We start from the raw sequence: 14889 nt of genomic DNA, 5'->3' as shown, positions 1-14889 counted from the left end.
GAGTGAGTGGAGAAGGTGGTGTGTAACTTAAATATGTAGCATTTCTATTGCATTACACATTTGTGACACCAAAAAAGATAAGTCATTTATCTTTGCTATAATGTTTTTTGTAGGTAGAGTTGTTCAGTTGTCCCTTCTATGCCTGTTTTTTAGCCCATTGTCAATTCCAGGCTTTCCTGATGGATTCTGTGGTTTTTCATCCATTTGCCCATGAAAAAGGACTTTTCAATGTCTGGTTTGAGCTTTGTACCCTTAATCTAGTAGGCATGATCTGCCTTCACTTTGTCTTTATTTTTGAACTGCACCAGTGTCATCTCTCTCCTTTCTTACCTGTCTTCAGGTATGATTTGATTAAGCTCATGTAACCTTTTCTCATAACTTATTGTCGTTGATTAACTTTGGTTTGTTTGTGTCTTTCGGCTTTTCCCAGTTAGGGATCACCACAGCGGAACTCCGGTCCGCTAATAATTGGCAGTAGATTTTTACGTGCCGAATTGCCAGCCCTGACGCACAACCTTCAATGAAGGTATGCCCATTCATGCATGTCTCCACACACAAGACGCTCTAGCTGAGAATCGAGCAGGACAGCATCTTACTGTGAGGTGACAATGCTACCGCAGGACCACCACCGCAGTTACTTGTAATAAAAAATCTTTGTCTTCTTGTCCAGCACCATATTCAACAAGTTTTCTTCATTCAGTTCTTGAACATCTAAACATGCCTCTGTACTAACAGAAGAACACCCAGTGCAGTAGTAGTAGTAGTGTAAAACATGCCATTTTAGTGAAATAAGTGCTAGAGTAAATAAGCACCTTGAGCACCATTATCTGTAATTGTGTTACGGAAAGTCATATGCAGCAGATCATCCCAGTTTTTCTTGTGACATATTCTTGTTCGTAGAACATGCTTCCACTCATTTTGAGTTTGTGTTTTTCACAATCTTGAACATGCTGATCATGAATGGACCTGCAAAAACAAATGTGCAGTATTTTAAAATATTCTGGCTGAAATTTTCATGGTTTCATTTTCATTCTGTTGCATTTATCACTGTAAATTCTTTACTTGTATATTCAATCTAATTATCTAACTTTTGCCTCCATGAAAACACATTTTGCCAGTACCTTCATTTTAATAGTGTTTGGATGTCGAACAAGAGGTTTTTCAATTAATACTTCTCTCAGCTTGCACAGAATTATAAGTCTGTTTCTCCCACAAAGGTCATATCATTTCTCCCCGTTAATTTGAACAATATTTTTACAGGTGCTAAGGAAATGACACCGCGCTCTTTTCTATCAGTGTGTTACGAGACGAGGAGTTACCACGTATTGTACATTCCTGAGTGTTGGCCTGAGAATGTAATGAGTGTTCTTAGGTGAGAGCCTACAGTGAATAAGGGAAATGTTTCTGTCTTCATAGTATGAAACGGACAGATCCTATGTGGTACCAGATCTGTTCACTGCTGGACAGAGAGCCATTTCACTTTAGCGAAGACTCCGCAGTGGTGCTTATGACAGGTGGCATGGCAAATGAGACTGAAGATGCAGCTAGATATTATCTGCAGCGATGAATGCTTGTGACCTGAGGAAGCTACAATGAGAGCAATCATGTTTGAGCTGGGCTAACAGAATTCCTCTTTCTATGTCTGGTCTTCCATCTGGTGACAGAAAATGTACATTTTCTGGCATTGAAGCAGCAATTTGTTTAGGTTTGTTCTTGTTTCTTCAAAGTAAAATCAAAAGTTTAAAGTTGCATTTAACAGTATTTCTTGGAACATAGGATAATAGGATCATAAGAAGTTACTAGGCTAATGGCCCTGGGGCCCTTACAAGCCTAGCCAAGAGTTTATCCCCCAAAAAGAAACCTCAGTCACCATCACCCCTGTCAGTAAGGGACAAAGATGGTACCCCTGGGACAAATTTGTTGTTTCCCATCCACTCATCAAGTTGTGCCTGAAATGGGCCAGCGAAGTACTCTGTTTGACAAGTATGGGAAATCTATTCCAGAGACGAGGCATTCCCTGGAAATCAAACTTGTCTCTCCAGCAGGTTTTGAATTTGTTAGTGGTTTCAGTAATGTCATTATTGTTCTGTAGGATGTGCCAGTCTTTTAGGCTAGTTAGTATGGATTTGATTTTCTTGTGGTTGAATTTGAGTTCCATTTTAAACAGCCATGAGGAATGTTAGAGGAGGTCTTTGATTACTGAAGTTGAGAGCTGATCTATGCATAGAATGATTGCTATTTGGGTAGATTAACAAGGAATTTATATCAAAACTGTAAGACTCAGAGGGGAAGTAGGACAAGTCATTAGCAAATATCCTTTGTAAAAATGGCAGACTTCGAGGGTGAGAGACCCTTTTCAACTTGCAAGGACTTGTTGGATGGGAAATTCCTAAACCAAATATTTTGTTGCTGATCCAAGCTGCTAGGTGTGTGCTAAAGAACAGGAAGTGATTAACCAGCTCAAACACATTGGTAAAGCCCATGAATACTGCTGCAGTGACACAGCCTTGTCCATATCAATGAGAGTACCATCCGCAACAGGTCATGTGGCTGCTGCTGTAAACCAATGAGAGTACCATCCGCAACAGGTCATGTGGCTGCTGCTGTAAACCAATGAGAGTACCATCCGCAACAGGTCATATGCCTGCTGCTGTAAACCAATGAGAGTACCATCCGCAACAGGTCATGTGGCTGCTGCTGTAAACCAATGAGAGTACCATCCGCAACAGGTCATGTGGCTGCTGCTGTAAACCAATGAGAGTACCATCTGCAACAGGTCATGTGGCTGCTGCTGTAAACCAATGAGAGTACCATCCGCAACAGGTCATGTGGCTGCTGCTGTAAACCAATGAGAGTACCATCCGCAACAGGTCATGTGGCTGCTGCTGTAAACCAATGAGAGTACCATCCGCAACAGGCCATGTGGCTGCTGCTGTAAACCAATGAGAGTACCATCCGCAACAGGTCATGTGGCTGCTGCTGTAAACCAATGAGAGTACCATCCGCAACAGGTCATGTGGCTGCTGCTGTAAACAAATGAGAGTACCATCCGCAACAGGTCATGTGGCTGCTGCTGTAAACCAGTGAGAGTACCATCCGCAACAGGTCATGTGGCTGCTGCTGTAAACCAATGAGAGTACCATCCGCAACAGGTCATGTGGCTGCTGTTGTAAACCAATGAGAGTACCATCTGCAACAGGTCATGTGGCTGCTGTTGTAGACCTTCCTGCTCAATAACTCTGCTTATATGTTGACAGGAAGGAGTGTTTTCGCTGTCAGAGAATATTTGTGACTATAAACTACTGTACGTATATTTTATGGAATAAAACATTTTATTGGTTTGGTTATTGAACTGGCTTTGCTGCTTAAATTAACCACTGCTGGCTCATACAGAATTTGCATTTATTTAGAATATTTGTGACTATGCCAGTTTTTCAGGATTTTTTCCAATACTGAGTGAATGAAGATGGAGCCTAAAGTCAGATGTAAATATTGGTTTAGCAGAAATTTTTGTTATTTCATCTTTCCAGAATGTATGCTTAATGTTTAGCTTTCAGTATGGGATAATGATGTGTTATATGGGATGTAAATTTTTTCTTTAGAAAGGAATAGTAACCAGTATTATCTGATGCAGATGATGCCAAGTATGAGTTGGGAACTGTACTTTGTGACACCCATCCACACCATGGCAGAGATGCATATAACACTGCATAAGTAGAAACATGGAATGAGCTGCTAACTGAAGGGATGCTTCTGCTACTTTTATACATCTGGTGGGCTACTGTAGTATTCACAAGAAACTGCAGTGAAATATTTGTCTGTGCCATGTTGCATAACATAGATATGCAGAAATAGCTGCAGCTGTCGGAAGACATGCCACCAAACCCTGTCATAGCTGTGGTTGCTGTGGCTGTGAACAAAGAGGAAATTCAGGGGATGGAAAGGCAGCAGCAGTGCTCCATTTGAGGTATAGGTGGGTGCAGTGAATCACATCACTGAAAAATATGTGACTCTGGTCAACCACTGTGGGCCATGGTACAGGCAATATAGAATATGATGATGTATGTTTTATCCTGGGCTATGAACTGTCATTGCTGTATATCCAACATTACCTCACTCATACAGGTTAGGGGATGGACAGGTCACTGTTATCATGATTTGCACAGGTGGCAGAGACATGCATGGACAGGTGACAACAGTAGTGTCATACTACCAGGGTCATGAAAGTTGGATGTGGTGCCATATAGTCTGTTAGGCTGTTGGGAGCATGGAAGACATCATCCAGTGTTGGATGGAGCTCCCTTGTTGTGATTGTTCCCAATATGCATTGTGGTAGCTTGCAGCCTAAGGACTCTGTGAAGAAGTCTGTGACAGGGATGGCGTAGAACTACTGGACCATGCTTGTGCTCCCTGATAGGATGTTCCGTGTCATGAGCCAAGAGATGGACAGTGACCAAGACCCAGATGATGGCCATTAGTGCATGTATTACACTATTAGCCCAGAGTGGTTATTCATGGTGTAAAATTACTTGAGCAGGTATGTCCAGTTTGTTTAGGTGTGCCAGAGAGGAGTGTGAAGAACATGGATAGCCATGAATATGAGCCTACCACACCCAGGAGAGTTGGCTACTGTGGCTAGAGCCAGCAGTAATACTATGTGTGGAACTGTCTGTGTCATGTGTGCATGCTCAGACCATGACCTGCCACATTATGTCCAGATCCTCTCACATCCGTGGAAAAGATGGCCTGCAGAATCAGACAGAGGAGGTAAGTTACCCTATGCCACATGGATGCAATGTTAGCCATCAGTGTCCCGAGCAGCAGTGTCCTCTTCCTGTCCCTATATCCCGTGTAACTTTACAAGTGTTGCTTACCATTCCACAGGCCATGGAGGTGTCCACCTCATAGTGCAAGTTATTCAGCACATTCACTGCTTTCACCTTGTGGGTATCCGCTCTCTATGCTTGGGTCACTGACCTGCAAAGCCACTGATTTATGGCATTTGAGCCACACATGCTGTGCCCCGTCACTGGCTCTGTAATGTTCAGCACCTGTCTGGGTATGAAGGGCTTGTCTGAATCCTGGTCTTCAAGTCTGTCTTTTGTAGTTCTGTCATTTTTACTCCTTTTGTGGATCTTTTCTCCCTGGGAACCACAGAAAATAATTGGCTCAACTGAACTTGATCTACAAACATACGTACATAAATAAATAGTGATCATTGAAGGTCTTAGCATGTTTTCTATATAATTGTAAACATATTTTTGACATCTACATGTCTAGCTCCTGTGATGTAGATGCTATCATGGTCAATTGTGCTTTACAAAAGAAGTACTGAAAACCTACAGTGTAGAAAACTCATAATAATATATATCCTGTGCAGGGGGCCAAGGTCTTTTCCGTAACTCCTGCCTTTCTGTTGTCGACTGTTTATTTTTTTTTGTCTTTATCTCTTCGTATGAATGTTAAACGTTTTTATATTATGGCTGTGCCAACACAGCTAAGTAATGTCTTACTTTTAACAAGAAACATATGTAGTGCAATGCATTCACATGTGCTCTACATTTGTACTTTGCAAAGTCTAAACTTTACATGCTAAGAGTTTTCCTAAATTTCATTTAAGCAGAAGAACGTTAAAGGCACTTCTGTAAGAACTGCATCTGTTTATTGTCATGATTTAATGAAATGTTACATTCTGTTTGCGACTTTTACACCCTCTACATGCACAAGTTGCTCATTCCAATACCCAAACCCCGTACAACTGTAACTCAAGTCTGTGAACAAGGAATTCATTGCCTCTAAACACTGGCCACCATTTACTGCAGAACTCCAGGTAAAATAACATTATCTAGGATGAAAAATCTTTGGGATTATGTTGCTATATTTTGCAGCCATTCTGATATCACATTTTAATTGTTTTAAAATCTTATGGCACTGCAATTGCTTGCATTTATTTGAGGCATGATGTAGCATGTTTTAAACTGCGTAAATTGCTCAAGTTCACACTAAAAAGACAATATTAATTGCACACAGCATGTACCATGCATACATTTTCTGCAAGTCATTTGTTTTAGTGTCAGATTCTGATAAAAATGGAAGAGGGGGAGTCCACTGACTATAATTTAAACTGTGATGTGAAAAAGTTGATGTCTGCCCCAGTTTGCACTGTGTAAGAATTTTAAAGGGTTGTTTAAAAATTAATTTCTTTAATATAGCCCTGCTGAGAAATGCCTGCAGTACTAGCTAGCATAGATATAAAAGTAATCTGTCTATATAATGAAGCATGAGGTAATTTAAAGCTATTAAGTATGGGGTCATTGCAGGCACGCTCATAGGCCCCCAGTAAGAATTTATTGTGGGTTTGCTATGCTTCTCAGCTTTCATTGAGGGCGATGCTTTTCACAAACTGTACTGTGGTCTCTTAAACAAAACTATAAATCAATGTTACAGTCTGAACTTTTACTGCAAAGCCAGATAACTTATACACACCTCATTTTGTTTCATACTCCCTTGAAATCCATTCATTAAATAGCTCCAAATGTATCACTTGTATAAAAGTTATCCGTAGTGTGTTCTGTGGTCAAACAAAAATGTGAATTGCAACTCCCTGAGATTTTGCCCTGATTAAAAGCAGAAGTGTGAGTAATCCTTTATTTTAGAGGGAACACTGGGGAGTTTTATTGTGCTTGTATATGCCTTTATTGGGAGCCCAAAGGGATTATTTTTGGCTGATTCTTTTCTTAAAAAAAACACAGAAGGCAATACAGGGTGTAGTTGTATTTTTTGGGTTATATATTTACTGAAAAATGCTACCGTAAGGTGTATCACTGTCCATTTTCATTGCACTTTATATATCATGTGCCTGTGTTTACTTCTCAGATATCCCTTGTAAAGGGGCCTTTGGTTAAGTGAGAGAAACCCGGTAAACAGGACTGAGTAGCTTGAGATTAACCCAATAACCAATAAAACAGAACTGAATAACTAAGCTACAAAACACGGCTTCACTGTGCTGGTGATATGTATGTGCTCAATTTGTTTGCTGTTAAAATGTTTTCTGCTTTGTTTTACTTCTTGAGAATTAAATCAGCTGGTTCCAGAAAGAAGCCTGAGTATTTTTTTCTTTGTAATATGCACTTGTGTTTTCTTGGATTCTATACTAACATTTGTGTACCTTTGTTTGTCTTACTGTGTGTGTCTGTTTTTTATATATATATATATATATATATATATATATATATATATATATATATAGATATATATATATATATATATATATATATACATGGATTCCCTTCACAAGCTCGAATTTTTAAAACTTCAAACTGCAAATGGTCACGACCATATCTCTGAAGTTTTGAAACTTCATATGTTTTAAATGGCGATCGCTGTACAGCACGGAATGGGAAATTTACCGTTTTCCTCATTGTAGTGCGATCTTAGAGTTGGTATATTTGTTTAACAGGGGGTGTGAGGAGTGCAGGGAGCTTATCATCCCCACAAAAATGTAAAAAGAACATTTTTTTTTTTTTTTTACAATTTTGAAGTTTCAAAACTTCGATCTCATGGTCTCTATCATCTGCAGTTCGAAGTTTTGAAACTTCGAGCTTGTGAAGTAGATCCAAATATATATATGTGTGTCTACTTCAAAAGATTGAAGAGCCATATAATCACCTTTTATAAGATTGAGATCAAAGCAGTGAAACTCCAGATAACCAAAAATTTAAAAACACAAAACCCGGAACATTGAACTCTACAAGGCACTGTTTTACATTTCAAGACTGCCGACAGAAAATAACTATCACTGTTTTTACAGGGGGGCAAGGACCCTGCACCCCCACCCCCTAAATTATATATACCAACTCCGAAATCATACTACAGTGAGAAAAGGGTAAATTTCCTGATTCTCACTGTACCACGATCTCTAATTCAAACTGCTGATAGTTATTTGCTGTCAGCAGTCTTTAATTGTAGAACTGTGCCTTTAAGTGATGATCGGACTTCTGCTCACTTGTAGAGTTCGATGTTCTGGGTTTCATGGTTTTAAGCGTTCAATTATCTGGAGTTTCGTTGCTTTAGTCTCGATCTTATGAAAATCGATGATATGGGTCTTTGCTCTTTTGATGTATACCAATATAAATATCTCTCTCTCTCTCTATATATATATATATATATATATATATATATATATATAAAATTATATATATATATATATATATATATATCATTTCTAACTGTATAATATAGTCATTTATTTATTTGTTTTATATTCTTTTTTGTCCCTTGTCCCTACCGTCAGCACACCTCATAATTTTCTTCCTGCGTACTGAAGTTAAAACTTAGCAGCAAACACATCATCATCATACTGGTAGAGGTAAAGGTTGATTTTTTTTCTGGACTACGTGGGGATGCTAATAGCACCATGACAGCAGACTTTCAACTGTGCTGCCCTGGTTGTACATTCATAGTCTTGTGCACTGCTGCATAATGGCTACCATCCTGGGCATAACTTAATGGACACTAATATCTCCATCCATAATGCTGTGTGCTAAAACTGGATACTTAAATGAGTCCAGGAGTTATGAAAGGCAAAAGTGCAAATGACAAAAATATGCAGCGAGTCTTAATACATTTTTACAGAGTGGTTTCACCCCTACATCACCCAGAATCAATGAGATGCACCCTCATTCCACAATACGCTAACTCTGGAGGTGCTGTAGCTCAGAGTAGGGAGAATATTGAAAGGAACTGCAACCACAGAATTAATTCACATGCCCTGCATGTGTGTTTTCAGTCTGTATCACAATTGTGTTTTTTTTTTTTTAGAATTTCAGCAGAAGCCTATCAAAACTCTTGCTTCCACTGCACTACTGTCTTGCAAGTGGGCCTGGCCTTTACCTTGGGGGAGGCAGTGTCGGTCACTCACTCCCATCTTACTTTATCAGCTCTCCAGCACATAGACTACTGGAGCATAGGTTCATAGTTATGTATGTATTAGGCTAGCTGTGATTGTAGGCCATTTTAAGCCTAGCCAGTTTCACTTTGGGTGCTTGAATTAACATATCGCATTTGATGTTAGATTGGCCTTACCCATCCCATAGTCAATAATTATGCACCGCCCCTGCTGAGAATAACTGGGATCACCCCATAGATAATTTTAGGGACCCATGCATGGAGTTGCCTCTGTTCATTAGTAGCACAGATGACAGTCCTGGGGTACATTTTTGTTTTCCATCCACAGATCCAAGTTGAGCTTGAATATGGACAAGGATAAGCTTTGGTTTATATGGATGCAGGATTCAGCGTATAATGACAGGTCCTTCTATCCTTTTAGTAAGCTATCATTGTGGGCTTTCCAGTTATTGCACTTGTCTGAACAGATGTATGTCAAAAGAGGCATTATATTAAATAATTGGTCTCATGTGAGTTGAGTAAAGGGGGACAATGCCATCCCTAGATCTATACACAATCCCTTTATTTATAAGCTGTACAATATAGAATTACTTCCTTATGAAAATGGATATGTTGGTTAAAAGTTAGACCACTGTCCACATAATTTCCCAAATCCCAAACAAGTGAGTAAACTCTTAGGGGTGTACTGTCAATGTGGTTATTACCTGGGCTAGATAACTTCCTGAAGGATACAGTAAGGCATGTTTTGCCATTTAGTTTCAGTCCATGATTTTGACCCCAGTTATTGATTTGGGACAAACCTTCCTGCAGGATGGCTAGGTCATCTGGGGAGTCAGTTACTGCTCCTAGCTTGCAAGAATCTGCAACCTTAGTCAGAGAAGTAGATACCAAATAGGAGAGGTCCTTGCTCAATCATCAACGACTGAAAAGGATCAATTGTCAGTCAGCAAGACTTCATATGTCTGTACAATGATGTTGTGTTATGTATACATTTTCATACATTTATTCTTTTTCGTGTTTGCTTTTTAAATTTAAGGAACCATGGTTATGTACAAGCACGACAGGGAAATTGGACCTGGAATTCCATTTATCATGTTTTCCCAGACACTGAGAAAAAGATTGATGAATCCTGGTCAATCAGTGTTAATGCATATGGGTTCATAGCCATACTAAGCTGTTGATTGAGAGGACCATTATTAGCCTGGCCACAAAACCCCAAACCATAGGCTCCCATTGACATGACTAATAAATAACTTACAACAGGATGGCACTAAAGCAACCCACTGAGGAGAAGGATGCAATATTCAGCCTCAGCACAGAAGAGGTAAGAAGAGATCTAAGGAGAGTGAACCCCAGGAAGGCTGCTGGCCCAGACAACATACAGGACAAGGTGTTAAAAGGCTGTGTTGATCAACTATGTACAGTATTCAAGGAAATATTTAACAACTCTCTTGCCATGGCAAAAGAGCCTTCATTGTTACAAGGAAGCTAACATCATCCCACTATGTAAGAAAACCACTCCTTCCAGCTCTAATGACTACAGGCCAGTCGCTCTGACATCCACTGTTATAAAATGTTTTGAGCGGCTGACCAAAAAGCATCTTTCATCATGCCTACCTTCTGATTTTGACCCTCTGCAGTTTGTGTACAGAGCTAACCGATCCGCAGCTGATGCCATATCAGTAGCACTACACTTCTCCCTGGAGCATTTAGAGGGCAAAGACAACCATGTGAGGATGCTGTTCATAGACTTCAGCTCTCCATTTAATATGATGGTACCAATGCAGCTGATAGAGAAACTGGCACATTTAGAAATCAGTAAACATCTCTGTAACTGGATCCTGGGCTTCCTGATTGAGAGACTACAGATGGTGTGTTTGGGTAGGAACACATCAAAGTGCATCACGAATAACACCGGTTTTCCAGGAAGTGTTCTCAGTCCACTGTTATTCACCATCCTGACCCACAACAGCTATGCTAAGCACATGTCCAACCATATCATCAAGTTTGCTGCTGATACCATAATCGTGGGGATCATCACAAAGGAGGATGAAAGGGCATACAGAGAGGAGTTGGCATCTTTGATCAGTTGGTGCACGGGGAACATCCTTGACCTGAATATAAGCAAGACCAAAGAGATTATCATCAACTTCACGAAAAGGAGAACAAACCACCCAGTCCTCAGGATCAATGGTGAGAGTGTGGATAGGGTTAAGAGTACAAAATTCCTGGGTGTACACATATCAGAGGATCTCTCCTTGTCAGGAAACACCAGCCAACTGATCAAGAAAGTGTACCAATGCCTCCACTTTTTAAGAAGGCTGAAAACAGCTAAGCTTCCTCCTCATATTCTCTCCACCTAATATAGAGGGGCAATAGACAGCATCCTCACCTACAACTTCACAGTGTGGTTTGGAAGCTGCACAGTTACAGAAAGAAAGGTGCTACAAAGAATGGTGTGGGTTGCAATGAAGGTAACAGGTTCCAGTCTTCCATCAATACATCTTTATTCTGAAAGAAGCATCCAAAAGCCACCAAAATAATACAGGACAACACACATCCTGTGCATGGACTGTTTAAGCTTCTGGCATCAGGCAGGAGATATCACAGCATCTGCTGCAGAACTACAACATTCAGTAACAGTTTCTACCCTACAGTGATTATTCTTCTGAACTCTGGCACTTGTCCCAGGAGTGTAGACACATACGTCATTTTTTATTTATTTGTGCAGTATATACTTCCATATATTTTAAGTAAGTGCAATATTTTTTTATTTTATCTGAGATATCTCTGCAGTGGCCCAGTAATCAAGGAGTCTCAATCCTCACCACTGGCAACAGAGAGGGATGTACACAATGGGAGGATGACAAGTACACACACAGTAAAGTACAGTTTCCCCTAAGAGCACACAAAGATCACAGTCAGTTTGGGGCTGGTTTCTCCTTCTTTCTCCAGATCCCCAATAAGACTCCCCACTGGCGCACCTATAGGGTTATGATATCAGATGAGTGGCCAAGCTAAGACCTCCTGCACCCACTCTGTCCAACCAGTGCTTCGTGTCCCTGCCCAAGTAGCTGACACACACACACACACACACACACACACGCGTGCGCACACGCACACACACACACACACACACACACACACACACTTTGAGATTTGATTGATCAACAAACACGCACACACCTGGGGAAGGCTGGCACAGGTTTACTAGCTATGCCCCCTTCTGCCCAGACTGTAAGGTAGTACCAGCTGCCACCAACCACCCTTACTTATCAGCTACTATAAGGCCCTTACAAAGGGTGTCCAATCCTACTGTTTGATGTTTCTGTTAATCCAAATGGTAGCCTGACCAAGACTTGCAAGGCTATTTAGGAGTGGCCTGAACAGTGTCACCAAATACATATACAAGTACTCTTAAGAGCTTAAATATGTCTCACAAATATCAGCCACAAAGATAGGTATAAATATATTTAATAATAAATAATAAAATAACAAGACAATACTCAGAGGAAACAAACACAGTTACTTCAGAGTTCAAAATCACAGGAAATATTTTAAAACAGTGTTGCAGGACAGTCTCAAATAAATACAGAAAACATCTAAGCTAACCTTTACTATATTCCTATCTATATCTAAGAGAGATATTATGCCCTTAATGTTACTTACAAGCAAGTGCATATGTGATGATGATGGATGTTCCCAGGTCAAAGACTAAATACAAAATGCATTGTCACTCTCTGAGAGAGTTCCCAAATTAATATCAAACATTACTGCTGGGCCAGCTTGGATGACATCACTCTTTGTCACCTGACTTCAGTTCCCAGCTAAATCAGAAACTAATAGAATTTTAACATCCCTGTGTGAGAAGTACATCTCTCTCAGATATTTGCTCAGAACTGTGTAGCTGCTAGGAAGTCCTACAGCAATAAAACATTTTTTTCATTTTAGACCTAGTAATTACTTATCTTTCCAGATAATAGAAAAAATTCTAGCTCTAGACATTGTGTGTGCTTCTGCATTGAAACTAACTTTTATAGCAGAACTGTAAAGCACTTAATTTCAACTTGTTTTCTTGGCATTTTGTGTGTTAATCTATGTTCCAGCAGGGTATGCTGTGGTTACATTCTTGAAACTCAGTACATAACATACAGTTCTGTATAAATCATATCAATATTCACAAATGACATAGAATTATTTACAAAATTCCAGATAGCTGAGATGGCAGTGTCACATTTCTCTGCTACCTGAAAACTCAAGCTAGTTTTTCAAGTGACCCTTGAGAAACGTTTCTTGAGAGGGTGGACCCTATCTGGAAATACCATATCCTATTCCCTTTCTTGAGAACCCATCTGCATTGGCATTGTAGACCCCACTACAGTGCTGCATTGTCATATCATGTGCTTGCAACCCTAGGCTCCACATAAGTAACTTGGCATTTTGCTGGTTGGCTCAATGTAGCCATGTTAAGGGATTGCGATCTGTAACTACAGTGAATTTCCTTCCATACAGATAAGGCTGAAGATTCTGCAGTGCCCATACTATGGCATAGCATTCCTCCCTGAGTTGGAGCCTACGACTGAGATATAACACTGGGTGTTCTTCCCCTCTGAAGAAACCTGGCTAAGTACAGCCCCCACCCTTTGGTTTGAAGCATCCACCTGCACAACAAATTCTTTGCTGTAATCTGGACTGTCTAACAAAGGGGGTACTCCCAAAGCACATTTAAGCTTCTGGAATGCCTGCCCACATGCTGGGGTCCACACTCCCTTATCTAGCCTGGTTTTCCTTGTCAGGTCTGTGAGGGCACAGCTATAGTACTATAATTAGGGACAAACTTTCTTTCTTACCCTGCTGTTACTAAGAATACCCTCACCTGCATTTTGGTAATGGTGCAGGCCATGCTTGAATGGCCTCTGCTTTGGCAGGTTCTGGCCTGATCTTGCCATTCCCCACTCTATGTCTCGGGTAGGAGTCTTCTGCCATATCCACCTGACACTTACTGGGCTTAATGGCCAACCCTGCCCTCTGAGTCTGCCCAGCACCTTCCTGTCATGCTGAAGGTACTCCTGCCAGGATTACTGTAGATGGCAATGTCATCCATGTAAGCAAGGGAAAAATCTCCTGCTTTTGCTAGGATATGATCTACCAGCCTCTGGAAAGTCACTGGGGCATTTTTCATCCCAAAAGGTATCTTTGTGAACTCCTACAAGCCAAAAGGAGTCATAAAGGCTGACCTCTCTCTAGCACTGGGGGTCAAGGACACCTGCCTCTAACCCTCAGTAAGATCAATGGTGGTAAGATACTTAGACCCACCCAGCTGCTCTAGGGCTTCATCTGTCCTAGGCATGGGGTAAGTATCTGACTCTGTGTGACTATTTAATTTCCTGTAATCCACACAGAACCTGGAGCTCCCATCCTTCTTTGGTACCAGCACCACTGGTGAGGCCCAGGGACTACTGGACTTCTGAATTACCCCTAGTTCCAACATTTCCTGTATCCCCTCTGTCAGGACCTGTTTAACTCTCTCAGGTACCCTCTAAGGGGGCCTGCTTAATAGGCCTTTGGGGTGCTGTATCCACATGGTGCTGCATCAGGTGGGTGCACCCTGGTTTCCCAGTGAACATGTCCCCAAACTCATGTAACACTGCTCAGATTTCTCAAACCTGGGTAAGGGATAACTGCTGGGACATTGCTACCCATTCCACTGAGGTGTCAGTTCGAGTCTCAGTGAGGAGATCAGTCACCAGAGCCACCTCAGATCCCTCCTGCCATTCACTGCAAATACTCAGCAGAAGGGCCTCTCTGTCATAGTAAGGTTTCATCATGTTAGCATTTTTAGACAGGTAAAACTTGAGTTACCTACTTTCACATCTAACTCCTCTAGTGCACACTGCAGTGTTTAGGATAAATCGTTTTTTTCATCTTACCTTTAAGCATCCCTGTGACTAGCGCTTCTTTTAAAACCTTCTGGAAAGCACA

At 40.8% G+C, this 14889-nt stretch overlaps 1 protein-coding gene across 1 annotated transcript in view; it reads left to right on the top strand.

The window, feature by feature from the left end:
- ATRNL1 (attractin like 1) overlaps positions 1–14889 on the top strand; it is a gene marked incomplete in the record, with an annotated part of 6064901 nt that overhangs the window by 3522204 nt on the left and 2527808 nt on the right.

Source organism: Protopterus annectens, chromosome 14.part0 (assembly GCF_019279795.1).
Source record: "Protopterus annectens isolate FY-2018-M chromosome 14.part0, PAN1.0, whole genome shotgun sequence".
NCBI classification, from domain to species: Eukaryota; Metazoa; Chordata; order Ceratodontiformes; family Protopteridae; genus Protopterus; species Protopterus annectens.
This window is presented reverse-complemented; position numbering and strand designations above follow the sequence as displayed.